Below are 12,685 nucleotides of genomic sequence, written 5' to 3'. Positions count from 1 at the left end.
AGATGAGGCTTTCTACTCCCGTAAAGATTTACACCCTCGGAAACCCTGTACAGGGTCGCTATGGGTCGGAACCGACTCGACGGCACTTAACAACAACAAATTGTTTTTCATGTTTCTTAGTTCAGCCTCTACTTAGCAGAGTAGTAGTCAGTAAACAGCTGTTTATTATTTTGAAATAATCATTGGCTAAGATATAGTCTGGCAATATACCACACACCTAGAGAGAAAGAGTAAATACAAAACAAAGCAAAACAGAGGCAAAATGTTTACATTTCTTTGATTTATTGCAAGTTTAAGTTTTACTCCATGCTTTACCGTATTTAACTCTTTCAAAAAAAACTGTTAAAAGTTAAGAATTCTCTTCAAAATCAAATGTTTTGCATGTGATTCTAAGTATTAATTCACTGGACCAATCATTAAATCCTGAAAAAGAAATTATTGAATGTCTTTCTAGAGTAGTACAAAGTTACAGTTTTAAAGACATTTTGATATTAAAAATTACTGTTGTTTTATGCTTTTGAGTTTCAGTGATCTTCATCTGTTATTATCTATGAGACACTCTTCCACTAGCCAATAAAGAGCATTGCTTTGTGTTTTTTTCTAAACTATAGTTATTTTTTTTTCTTTGTTCACTTCCAAATGGAAACTGAATCAGGAAATTAGATACAGACTCTCAACCATATGGAAATTAGACCCAAATGTGTTGCATAACTCATATTACAGCTGTTGAACAATATACAGGACTGTTTCTCAAGTGTCACTAAGAATCAGAAGGAATAAATTCTGAGGAAGATGACAAAATTAGGATAAATAGATCTTGTAATGAAACTCTATACAGGACTGCTGTGAGTTGGAATTGACTCAAAAGCACTTAACAACAACAATATAATATAGTTTAATAATATAGTTACTAGTATAGTGTATTTTTACTAATAACTGCAAAATTATTTTATTAGTAAAAATATATTAAATTAATTTTATGCTAGAAAAAGCATGAAATTAAGTGAAAAATTATTTGGGAATTTGGTCACTATCTGGTACTCAGAAATAAATAATAGTCTGCAACATTCAGAAAATTTTATTGCAATAACTATAGGTTTTCATTGAAAATCTAGTATAGCAAAAATTCTATATCAAATGCATCTGTGTAAAAGAAAAATTTTATGTTCAAGGCCAAGAATTAGATAATAGGTTTTCTATATAATTCCATGTATCTTCCATCTCTTTTTACCCACCAATGATTTATTGTTTATGTTGTTGTTAAGTGCTATAAAGTCAGTTCTGACTCATAGTGACCCTGTATAGGGTTTCTGAAGAGCAGATGGTGGGTTTAAACTGCCAACATTATGGCTCATAGTCCAGGGCTGACCCTACAGCATAACACCAAGAGTTCTTATTGTTTATATATCAACCTTACTGTTGACTTTAAAACTCAATTAGTAGACATTACTCTATTCAAAAATTTTCTAGTAAGTTCCAAGAGTGTCACAAACTAAAATAGCCTTATTTAATTTAAGAAAAAATATATTGAAATCCGCTTTCAAGTTTAAAACAAAGAAAACTGAGAAATCAAGTGCATTTAGGTAGAAATAAACTACTGTGTGTTATGCTTGGCTTCTGTTTTCATTTTAGATTTATCGACTACTTAGAACCAAAATAAACCTTTTTGCCTTAGCCCAAAGCTGGGAAAATAGAAGTCTAGTTACATTATATGTCATTACATTAAAAAAAAAAGACTAATAAAGGAGAACATATCCTGCACATATACCTCTGGTTGTTCTGGCTCTCTGACAAAAAAAAAGGAAAAAAGAAAATAAAAAAAATTATGACTTTTTATAAATTTGTCAGAACTTTATTACATATTAGCTATGAAATATTCAGAATAGTCTACTTTGGCTTTTGCTGTCATTATAAACATACTTGTTAAAGATACCAACAGTTCCTTAAATGACAAATCCAGTGGACACACTTCTCTGGAGCTGGGTACAGGTCTGAGTGCAGCATCTCACAATATTGACATGATATTCTTGGACATCACTTTCATGGTGACTTTAATGACACTGATTTTTCTTACTATGTTCTGTTCTTCTGACTATCCATTTTCAGTTTCACTTAACTTTTAACATTACTTGTGATATTTTTCATATTTCCTTGTTTCAGTATACACACTGGTGATTTCAATTGCCTTATGTACTTTGAAGACATTGATTACTTCTTGAGTAGTTGAGTCTATTGAAGAACTTTTCTGAACTAGACCCACATTCATAACTATCTTTTCTAATGTGTTCACTTGATTGTCTCTCAAATACCTTGAATTCAATATGACAAAACCTGACTTCATAACCTTCTCCCCTTAAATTTGTTTTCTTATTCTTCACTGCCTTTGTGTAAGTATGTGTGAGAATGTATGATGAATAGAACTTTAATCTGTCCATTTGCCCAAGGCAGGAATGCAGACCACTCCTTATCCCCATCAACTTTATTTCTTAGTTAGAAATGTCCGCAATCTCCCTCACAATCATCTTTTAAACCTGTATCCCTATCTTATTTTCATTACCAATAATAAATACAAACTTGTATTATGGTTGGACTCTTTTCTTCCAACTTCCAATTCTACACAGCTCCAACCAAGATACAATCTTTCTTAAAAAACAAATCTGATCATTTTTCTTCTCAACTTAAAATCTGGCAATGTGTGTTCCTCAAAATAAATCAATCCTCAAATTCCTTAAGTAATGCATATAAGAGTCTCTGAGTGACATACATGCCTCTTAATCAGATGCCAAAGTGATTTCTTATGACCTGGAAACCTATGACTGAGTGATAAACTTGACAAGTTTATTAGGATAACCAATCCTAAATAATATACTTAGCATTATACACAATGAAAGAACTGAAGAAAGAGTTCAAGCCTCAACTAGAAATACTGAAGGATTATGTAGGCAGAATATTAAATGACACAGGAAGAATCAAAAGATGAAAGGAGTACACAGAGTCTCTGTACCAAAGAGTTCTCCAATGTTCAACCATTTCAAGAGGTATCATATAATCAAGAAGCAATGATATTGAGGGAAATGGTCCAAGCTGCAATGAAGGCAAAAAATAAGACTTCAAGAATTGATGGAATATAAATTAAAATGTTTCAGCAAATTGATGAAGTGCTGGAGGCGGTCAGTTTCTATACCAAGAAATTTGGAAGACAGATACTTGGCCAATCGATTGGAAGAGATTCAAATTTGTACCCATTCCAAAGATAAGTGACCCAGCGGAATAGAAAAATCATCAAGCAATATCATTAATATCACATGCAAGTAAAATTTTGTAAAAATAATTCAAAAGTGATTGCAACAGTACTTTGCAAGAGACCTGCCAAAAATTAAAGCCATATTCAGAAGACGACATAGAATGAAGCATGCAATTGTTGACATCAGATTGATCTTGACTGAAAGGAAAGAATACTTGAAGTTTACTTGTGCTTTATTGACGATTCAAATACATTAGACTGTATGGTTCATAAAAGTATGGGAATTCTATAAAATTTCATTGTGCTCATGAGGAACCTGCACCTAGACCAAGAAGCAATAGTTCAAACAGAACAAGGAGATGCTGAATAATTCAAAATCAGGAAAGGTATACATTAGGGTTATATCCTTTCACCATAATTATTCATTCTGTATGCGGAGCCAATAGAGAAGCTTTGTTATATGAAAAAAAAAAAAAAAAAAATGAGGCATCAGGATTGGAGGACGACACATTTGTTGTTGTTGTTAAATGCCGTCGATTCGGCTCTGACCCATAGCAACCCTGTACAGCGTTTCCAAAGAGTGGCTGGTGAGTTTGAACCACCGACCTTGCAGTTCAAACAGCTTTGCAATCTAGCACATTAACCCACAGTGCCACACCATTAACAACATGTAATATGCAGATGACACATATTCACTTGGTAGAAGTGAAAAGAACTTAAAATACAGTACGCAGTGCTCCTCAATGTGGAAAAAAGGGGGGGAGGGGCGGCGAAATCCTCACAAATTCCTTTTTGCTTGGATCCAAAGTTAACTCTCATGGGAGCAGCAGTCAAGAAACTAAAGGAGACATATTGCATTAGGCAAATCTGCTGCAAAAGACCTCTTTTAAATGTTAAAGAGCAAAGTTATCACTATGAGAACTAAGGTGTGCCTGACACAAACCAAAGTATTTTCAATCGCCTCATATGCATGTGAAAGTTGGACAATGAATAAGGAAGACCATAGAAAAAATTAATGTCAATATTCTTGATAAAGAATGCTGAAAGTAGCATGACTGACAGAAGAACGAACAAAACTGTCTTTGAAGAAGTACAGCCAGAATGTACCTTAGAATCAAGGATGGGAAGACTTCATCTCTTGTTCCTCAGATGTATTGTCAGGCAAGACCATTCCCAAGAAAAGAATATCATGTTTGGTAAAATACAGGGTCAGCAAAAAAGAGGAAGACCTCCAACAAAATGGACTGACATGGTGGTAGCTACAGTAGACTCAAACATAATGACAATTTGGAGGATGGGCTGCCCTTCGTTCTGTTATGCATGGGGTCAGTATAAGTTGGAGCCAACTAGACAGCACTCAGCAACAAGAACAACAACAACATGCACAATGGAGGAGAAAGGACAAAAAGAATGTGTCCTGTTGGCAAGAAACCACAAGAACCTATGTGTTACCTCTCACTCAGCAAGTATGACTGGGTTTCTGCTTAGTGCAACAATACTTTGAGAAAATCACTAAGGAGGAAAGACTTTCTAGAATTAAATAAATATTTGAATTACAAATAAATTTTCTTCAACATTCACCTCTTTTCTGTTATCTGCCATAATGTTAATAATGATAACATAATTATTATTATTATTATTCTAGCACTGCATATTCCAATGTATTTTAAAGGCAGCATATTTTCTGATATTGTTGCTGTTGTTAAGTGCTATTGAGTCAGGTCCAACTCATAGCAACCTGTATAGGGTTTCCAAAGAGTGGCTGGTGAGTGTGAACCACTGACTTTTTGTGGTTCCAACTTACCTTGCAGTCCAGTGCTTTATCCCACAGCACCATACCCGGACTCCTTTTGATATTGGATGATAATAATAATTGTGTAATTTAAAATAAGTGTGAGAAGAATGGCCCAAAATATACAAATTAATGTCTTAAATGTGTTGTTTATAATAAAAATATGTTGATTTTTGACAGAGGTAGTAGTGTGTTATATGTTTTAATGATAGAAAAAAGCAATATCCACTTGCTAAATTCTGAGTACTTGTAAAAACCATAATATATTGCATGGAGAAATTGAACTTCCCACATTTTCAAATCTGTAATGAACCAAAAGCATTCATTTTGGAAGACAGATGACTTAGAAACATCTAAGCGTTGTCCTCGAGAACATCTTATAGAAATACTGTGCTCATGTGATGTTTATATGCAGAGGGATAAACAGTCTCAGTAGTCTATGAATGAATTTCTTAAACTAACCAGAAGGTTAAGGGCAAGGACCAAGAATAAAGCATTATAAAAGCAATAGTGAAGATTTCTGCCTCACTCCACACTGTTTTCACTCCAGCCCACATGCCTCGCTTGGTCACACCAATATTTACTCTTGTGTTTAAATAAAAGGAACAAATATTTACTGGGTGCCAGTATCTAGAATTAACTATTGTGAAGGACAGGAAGGGAACATGAAGTATAAACCAAGTCAAAGCCAAAATCAAGACTGACCACTATTGTTGACCACAACTATTGTTGCTTCATGTGATACCAGGTTCAGAAATTACAAACGGAGTTGCACATCAAAATTCTTATTTGAATCAGGGACTTCTACTACTTAGAAACAGAAATCTGAGTCAAATTGAGACTCAGAAAGGAAGGAATGTACTAGAATCCCATGGTTTGGGAACAGGTAGTTTTCAGATTCTGATCTTTTGATTAAACCAAGTTATGAATTCTTAAGGTATTCAACCCATTGAAAGTCTAAATGAAGTTTTCAAAACTTTAAAGCGAGGAGGGCAGTCTTTCAGAACATTAAACAGAAAATTGTTATCTTGTAAACATTGTGTTCAGCATGAAAACACCCATAAAAATCTATTCGATATTAATAAGAATTTATAGAATTACAAATATATACAAAAAGATGGAAAGAAATTGACAGGTGGATCATGTACTGCCATTTCACATACATGGCATGAATTCTTTCTACAATATTCTTGACCAAAGCTCAACAACCTCTGATATATGCAATGACAATGAGCTCGATATTGTTAGAGAATACTTAATACATTTAACTTTGATAATCTACAACAACAAACATTTCCTGGGAACTTGTCATTTGCCAGATAGAGCTTTAGGCACTGGGGATAAAAACATACATAATAAATGTATTCCTTAAATTAAATTCAAGTCCACCTCTCTTTTAACTTCCATCCACTGCTCTTAATTCTTTCTTGAAGTAAAATACAAAAGAAGTCCTCACATGCTTTCTTAATCCAGTTAACTATCCCCATTATTTCACCTATTCTTAGTATGACTACTTTTCAGAATGCTCATAATCTGGATGGTTTCAATATATCCCTTCTACAGAATAAGACTCTAAACTTAAAACAATATTCCAAGTATCACAAACAATTCAAAATAAAATAGAATTAATACTTTCTTCAGGTGGAATATGAATATTTCCTACATTTATGTTTCATTTTTATCAATAGTTATAATACTTGGTAGTTGTTGTTAATAACAGCTATCAAGTAAGGTCTAACTCATAGCAACCCTGTATAGGATTGCCAAGGAGCAGGTGGTGGGTTTGAACTGCGGACCCTGTAATTAACAGTTTAATGATGATCTTACAGTGCCATTCCATTTAATGCACTCCTGCTTTGGCACTGTAGGATAAGCACTGGACTGTAAGATTGGTTTGAACTGCAAATTTGGCTAGTCAAACTCACCAGCCGCTCCTTGGAAACCCTATAGAAGGGTGGCTCTGAGTAGGAACCAACTCGACCACTTAACACCAACAACAAACTACTAAAGGAGGAAGTAAGCATTTAAGGGCCATAAAATGTCACAGCATATTTTGAATAAAACTAAGGATTCCTGATAACATACTGGATTAGGAGTTGGGCCGTTAACCACAAAGTCAACAGTTCAAATCTATCAGTCAGTCACAGGATAAAGATGAGACATTCTAATCCTGTAAAGATTCACAGCCTCGGAAACCTTATATAGGGTCAATATGAGATGAAACCGACACAGGGACATACAACCACCACCAATATGAAAATATTATAAAGGTTAGAACAATGTGTAAATGCCAGGCAGTGTCTTTTACTATTAGACATTAGACTCTTGCCGTTTTTTTTTTTGTTTGTTTGTTTGTTTTTTTAGGTTAGCAAATTGCATGGCGCTTCAGAGCAGGGTGGAAGACTAAAGGAGGTATTTTTATTGTTAAGTACCTTTCGATTCATAGCGATCCTATACAGGATGTCCTAGCCTGTAAATCTTTACCAGAGCAGAACGCCTCGTTTTTCTCCTGCGGAACCACTGGTAGTTTCAAACTGCTGACCTTGAGGTTGGCAGCCTGATTCGTAACCACTACGCTACCAGAGTATGTTGTTGTTGTTAAGTGCTATCGAGTCGATTCCGACCCATAACGACCCTGTACAGGGTTTCCGAGGCTGTAAATCTTTACGGGAGTAGACCGCCTCATCTTTCTCCCGCGGAACAGCTGGTAGTTTCGAACTGCCGACCTTGAGGTTCGCAGCCTGATTCGTAACCACTACGCTACCAGAGTTCCATAGTATAAGACTACTGAATTTGGATTATTTACAAATGGAATAGTGGAAACAAGACACACATATCTAACAAAACAATTAATACTTAAATGGCATAAATTAAGTTTTTAAAGTCAAGATTGCAAATCTTTATGGGAGCAGACAGCCTCATCTTTATTCCATGGAGCAGGGGTTTGAGCCACAGACTTCCTAGTTAGTTAGCAACCCAATACATTAACCACAGCACTACAGACTTCTTAACATATGGAGTAGAGCATGCCAATGTAACTAAATGCAGAAGTACCTTGCATATGAATGGCAGTTAAGCACATAACAATATGATTTGTCTTTCATAGGCGTGAACTTTGAATGAGAAGAGTGAAGCAAAGTGCATTTATAAGATTGATTTGCTAAAGTAAATAAAAAGGTTCCATAGGTATATAAAGAATGTTTTCACTATAATTTCTTTCATATTTTGTGGATTTTGTTATTCTAAATAACAAAAATAAGTACTTTGGCATATTATTCTTTGTCCAAACACTTTGAAATGTCTGGACTTTAGGAAGATTCTGTAATAGTGTTATCAGTTTTAATTGCCTAGGGATTCTCTTGGGGCCCTTCAAAAGATTACTGGATTGGGAAAGTTTTCATAAATGAGAATTCCACTCCACAAGGAACAAGAAACATAATATTTTAATCAGATAGTAGAGAGAATTATAACAAATGCTCATATGTCTTCCATTTGCAATTTTCCCCCAAAGTGTCTTGGCACTTGTTAAAAGTCAGAATTAAGAGGCAGCAATAAATGCCAATTTGGCTGATCATACAAGAGTAGATTTTGCTAACTGCTGAGAAAGAAGGTGGTTTGTCCACGACAGTCCAAAATGATATATGATGAGAAATTGTCAATATTTTCATAAGTCAAGGAAAAAAACATGTGTTGAACAGGCTTCCAGATATAAACAAGTAAAAATTTATATTCTAAAAATGAGAATTATTTAACATCACAGTAAAACAAATATAATTATCAAAGATTCATCTTCAGGGAACTTATTTATCAAGAAGTCTTCAGTTAGCATTTTTTATTTGGACATGAACCATTAAATCAATACATAGGACAGTGAGAGATTTTTTGGGCTAGTAAGCTGGTAAATTGTGATGAATAGTAAATGGAAGGCAGTGGTAGTAAATAATGGGGGGAAAAAACACAACTAAATAAAAAATATTTTATGCTCAAACTTTGATATGTTTTTGCTCTAGCAAACCAATAATGGCATGTCCAGAGTTTTACAAATTTTTCAGTACTTGAGACTATGTAATGCAGGCACATTGGGAAGCGTTCTACACAGCCAAAAACAACATCCTCTCATGTGCAATGTTTGTCACTGCTAATCATCCTTGCCTCCTCTACATTTTCTGGGGTCACCTTCAGGGAGCATGTACTTTCTGGAGCTCCTCAATGTTATCCTAATTTGAATACAATGTGGATAAGAATTTCAAGGACCATAAATACTTTAAAATGGGGAAAATGTAAGAGGTTTTCCTTTTGTTGGATTTTTAACCTCAGTTACTGATCCCTCTCAGCTCAATGGTTGTTGTTTGTTGTTGTTGTTAAGTGTCATTGAGCTGGTTCTGACTCATAGCCACCCTGTATAGGGTTTCTGAGGAGCAGTTGGTGGGTTTGAATTGCCAGCCTTGTGGTTCGCAGTCCAATGCTGATCCGCAACACCACACCAGAAGTCCCTTGTGGTCGTTCCTTTATTGTTGTTATGTGCCAGTTTGTCAATTTCAACTTACAGCTATCCTATAGAACAGATTAGAACTATGCACAAGGTTTCCTAGAATGAAAGTTCTTCAGGAAAAGACTACCTGATATTTTTTCCTTCAGAGTGGTCTCATGGGGTTTATACCTGGGAACTTTTGGTTACCTAGCATTAAGCCACTGTTTGCACCTCAGTGTAAAAAGAAAAAAAGGAAAAAAATTCATCACAATTTAACCAATATATAACATCATGATAAATGGAGAAAAGATTGAAATTGTCAAAGATTTCATTTTACATGGCTCTATGATCAACACCCATGGAAGCAGAAGTCAAGAAATTAAACGACCTATTGCATTTGGCAAATCTGCTACACAAGACTTCTTTAAAGTGTTCAAGAGCAAATATGTCAGTTTAAGGACTAACTAATGTGTGCCTGGAGTTCTGGTGTGGCGCTGTGGGCTAATGCGTCAGACTGCAAAGTCATGTGAACTGCAAGGTCAGTAGTTCAAGCTCACCAGCTGCTCCTTGGAAACCCTATACAGGGTCGCTACAGGTTGGAATCTACTCAATGGCTCTTAACAACAACAACAACAAATGTGTGCCTAACCCAAGCCAAGGTATTTTCAATAGCCTTATATGCATGTGAAAGTTGGACAATGAATAAGGAAGACTATGAAAGAATCAATGCATTTGAATTATGATGTTGGAAAAGAATATTGAAAGTATCATGGACTGACAAAAGAACAAACAAGTCTATGTTAGAAGTACAGCCAGAATCCTTGGAGGTCAGGATGAGAAGACTTCCTCTCTTATACTTCAGACATGTTATCAGGAGAGATCAGTCCTTGGAGAAAGACATTGGTGTTGTTATTGTTGTTAAGTGCCTTCCAGTCAGTTCTGACTCATGGTGACCCAGTAAAGGATTCCCAAGGGTTTGAACCATTGACCTTTCAGTTAGCAGTCCAGTGCTTATCCTACAGCACCACACCACAAAGTCATTATGCTCAGTAAAGTGGAGGGTCAATGAAAAACAGGAAGACCCCCAATGAATTGGACTGCCACAGTGTCCGCAACAATGGGATCAAACATAGCACCGATTTTGAGGTTGGCAATGTTGGGGTTGGATAGTGTTTCATTCTGTTATGCACATAGGATCACTGTGAGTTGTCATCAATTCAAAAGTGCCTAACAACAACAACAACGTTATTGTGCGTACATGATATTCATTAACTGTGGTGTCAAGTCGACTCTGACCCATAACGACCCTGAAAAGGGTTTCTGAGGTGTGGCTGGTGAGCTTGAACCGCCAAGCTTGTGGATCAAACCAACTTTGCAGTCCAGCACATTAGCCCACAGCGCCACACCAGGACTCTATAGATGTTTAATCTCGAATCTTAAATTCAAAGTTTGTCACCATCATACTGTCCTAAACAGTGCATCTGTAAACAACCTAAATTGAATTTTTCAATTAAACCCAAACCAAAAAATTTAAGACTATTTCATCACTTACAAGTTCACTCTTATGAACGTTTCCATTTGTTCAATGGTTCTATTTCTCTCTATGGAGCACTGGTGGCACTATAGGATATGTGCTGAACTAGTTGGCATTTCAAACCCACCATCTGCTTCCTAGGAGCAGGATGAGGCATTCTGTTCCTGAAAAGCCTGAGAAACCCTTTTATGGGTCACAATGAGTTGAACTGACTTGATGGCACCTAAAGAGAAGAACATAACTATGTAATTCTGCAGATTCATAATTTTATGCATTCTATCTCTGCCATGAACTCCACATTCAGGTTTTCATAAAATCCTCTTTAAATAAATAATTCCTTTGTAACATCTCAAAGACCTGACCTATCTTATGATGCTTGCTAACACTTTGTTATGAATCAAAGACACTTTTGACTTAGAAAAGCCTGAAAAAGTGGTGCCAGGAGATGCCTACTCATAATGAAGTGAGAAAAAGATATTGCATTGATATTAATTATCTCAGTGCCTCCAATACATAAATGAAGCTGTCTTGAATCAAATGACCTAGTGTTGATTGCCAAATATATACTGTCTCTTCCATTTAAGTATAAAGCTTATACCTCCTTCTCACTTTGTTGTTGTTAAGTACCGTGGAGTCGGTTCCGACTCATAGTGACCCTGCACAGGGTTTCCGAGGCTGTAAATCTTTACGGGAGCAGAACACCTCATCTTTCTCACACGGAACTGTTGGTAGTTTCGAATTGCCGACCTTGAGGTTAGCAGCCCGATTCGTAACCACTACGCTACCAGAGCTCATTTCCTTCTCACTGGACATGGTAAAATTAAAAAAAAACAACCTCCCATAAGAAATATCACCAGTCAAGAGTCATACAAAGCCCAACAAAATTACTAACATTCTTTGAGGTATGCTTTTTTATATAGACATCAAAGGAATAAGATTACCATATCATACAGTCCTGGTTTGTATCAGTCATGTGAAAACAAAAAACGGTATGTGTGACATTTCAGTATATAAGGGACTTGCTTTCTATTAAACATAACTCAGAATCCTCTTATGGCACTGCAGGTAAATGTTCCTGCAAGGTTGGTTTGTTCTGTAAGGTCCCATTCAAGATCACCAGCCAGTCCTAGCTATGCATCAGAACCAACTCGATGGCACTTAACAACAACAATAAACAAAACTTATCAAATGTTCAAGCTGATTAGATAATTAAGGTAAGGAAGTGTGTAGCCACCACTCATAGTGGCCCATGAAATTTTTCCTCAGCCAACTTTTATTTCAGTCACAGTGTAGAAGAAAATTCCATACACACTGTCAATTCTTACCTCAAAAGCCCACAGAGTTTCTCTTTTCTCTCTCAGGGTTTTCTCCAAGAGAGCATGCTCAGCTCTTGCCAGGATTCATCCAAAAGTGCCTAAGAGTTAGTAAATCAATAGGTGACCAATAGTGAGGAGGGTCACTAAATGCCTCAGCCTCCAAATGATTACATCAATTTTTCTCTGTTAGAAAGTGAACCAAATTTGTGGTTCTCTAGGATGTTGTTTTTGTTAAGGAGCTCTGGTAGCGTAGTGGTTACGAATCGGGCTGCGAACCTTAAGGCCAACAGTTCGAAACTACCAGCAGCTCTGCGGGAGAAAGATGAGG

The sequence above is a fragment of the Chrysochloris asiatica genome, unplaced genomic scaffold (assembly GCF_000296735.1).
Source record: "Chrysochloris asiatica unplaced genomic scaffold, ChrAsi1.0 scaffold00059, whole genome shotgun sequence".
Classification (NCBI taxonomy): Eukaryota; Metazoa; Chordata; class Mammalia; order Afrosoricida; family Chrysochloridae; genus Chrysochloris; species Chrysochloris asiatica.
This window is presented reverse-complemented; position numbering follows the sequence as displayed.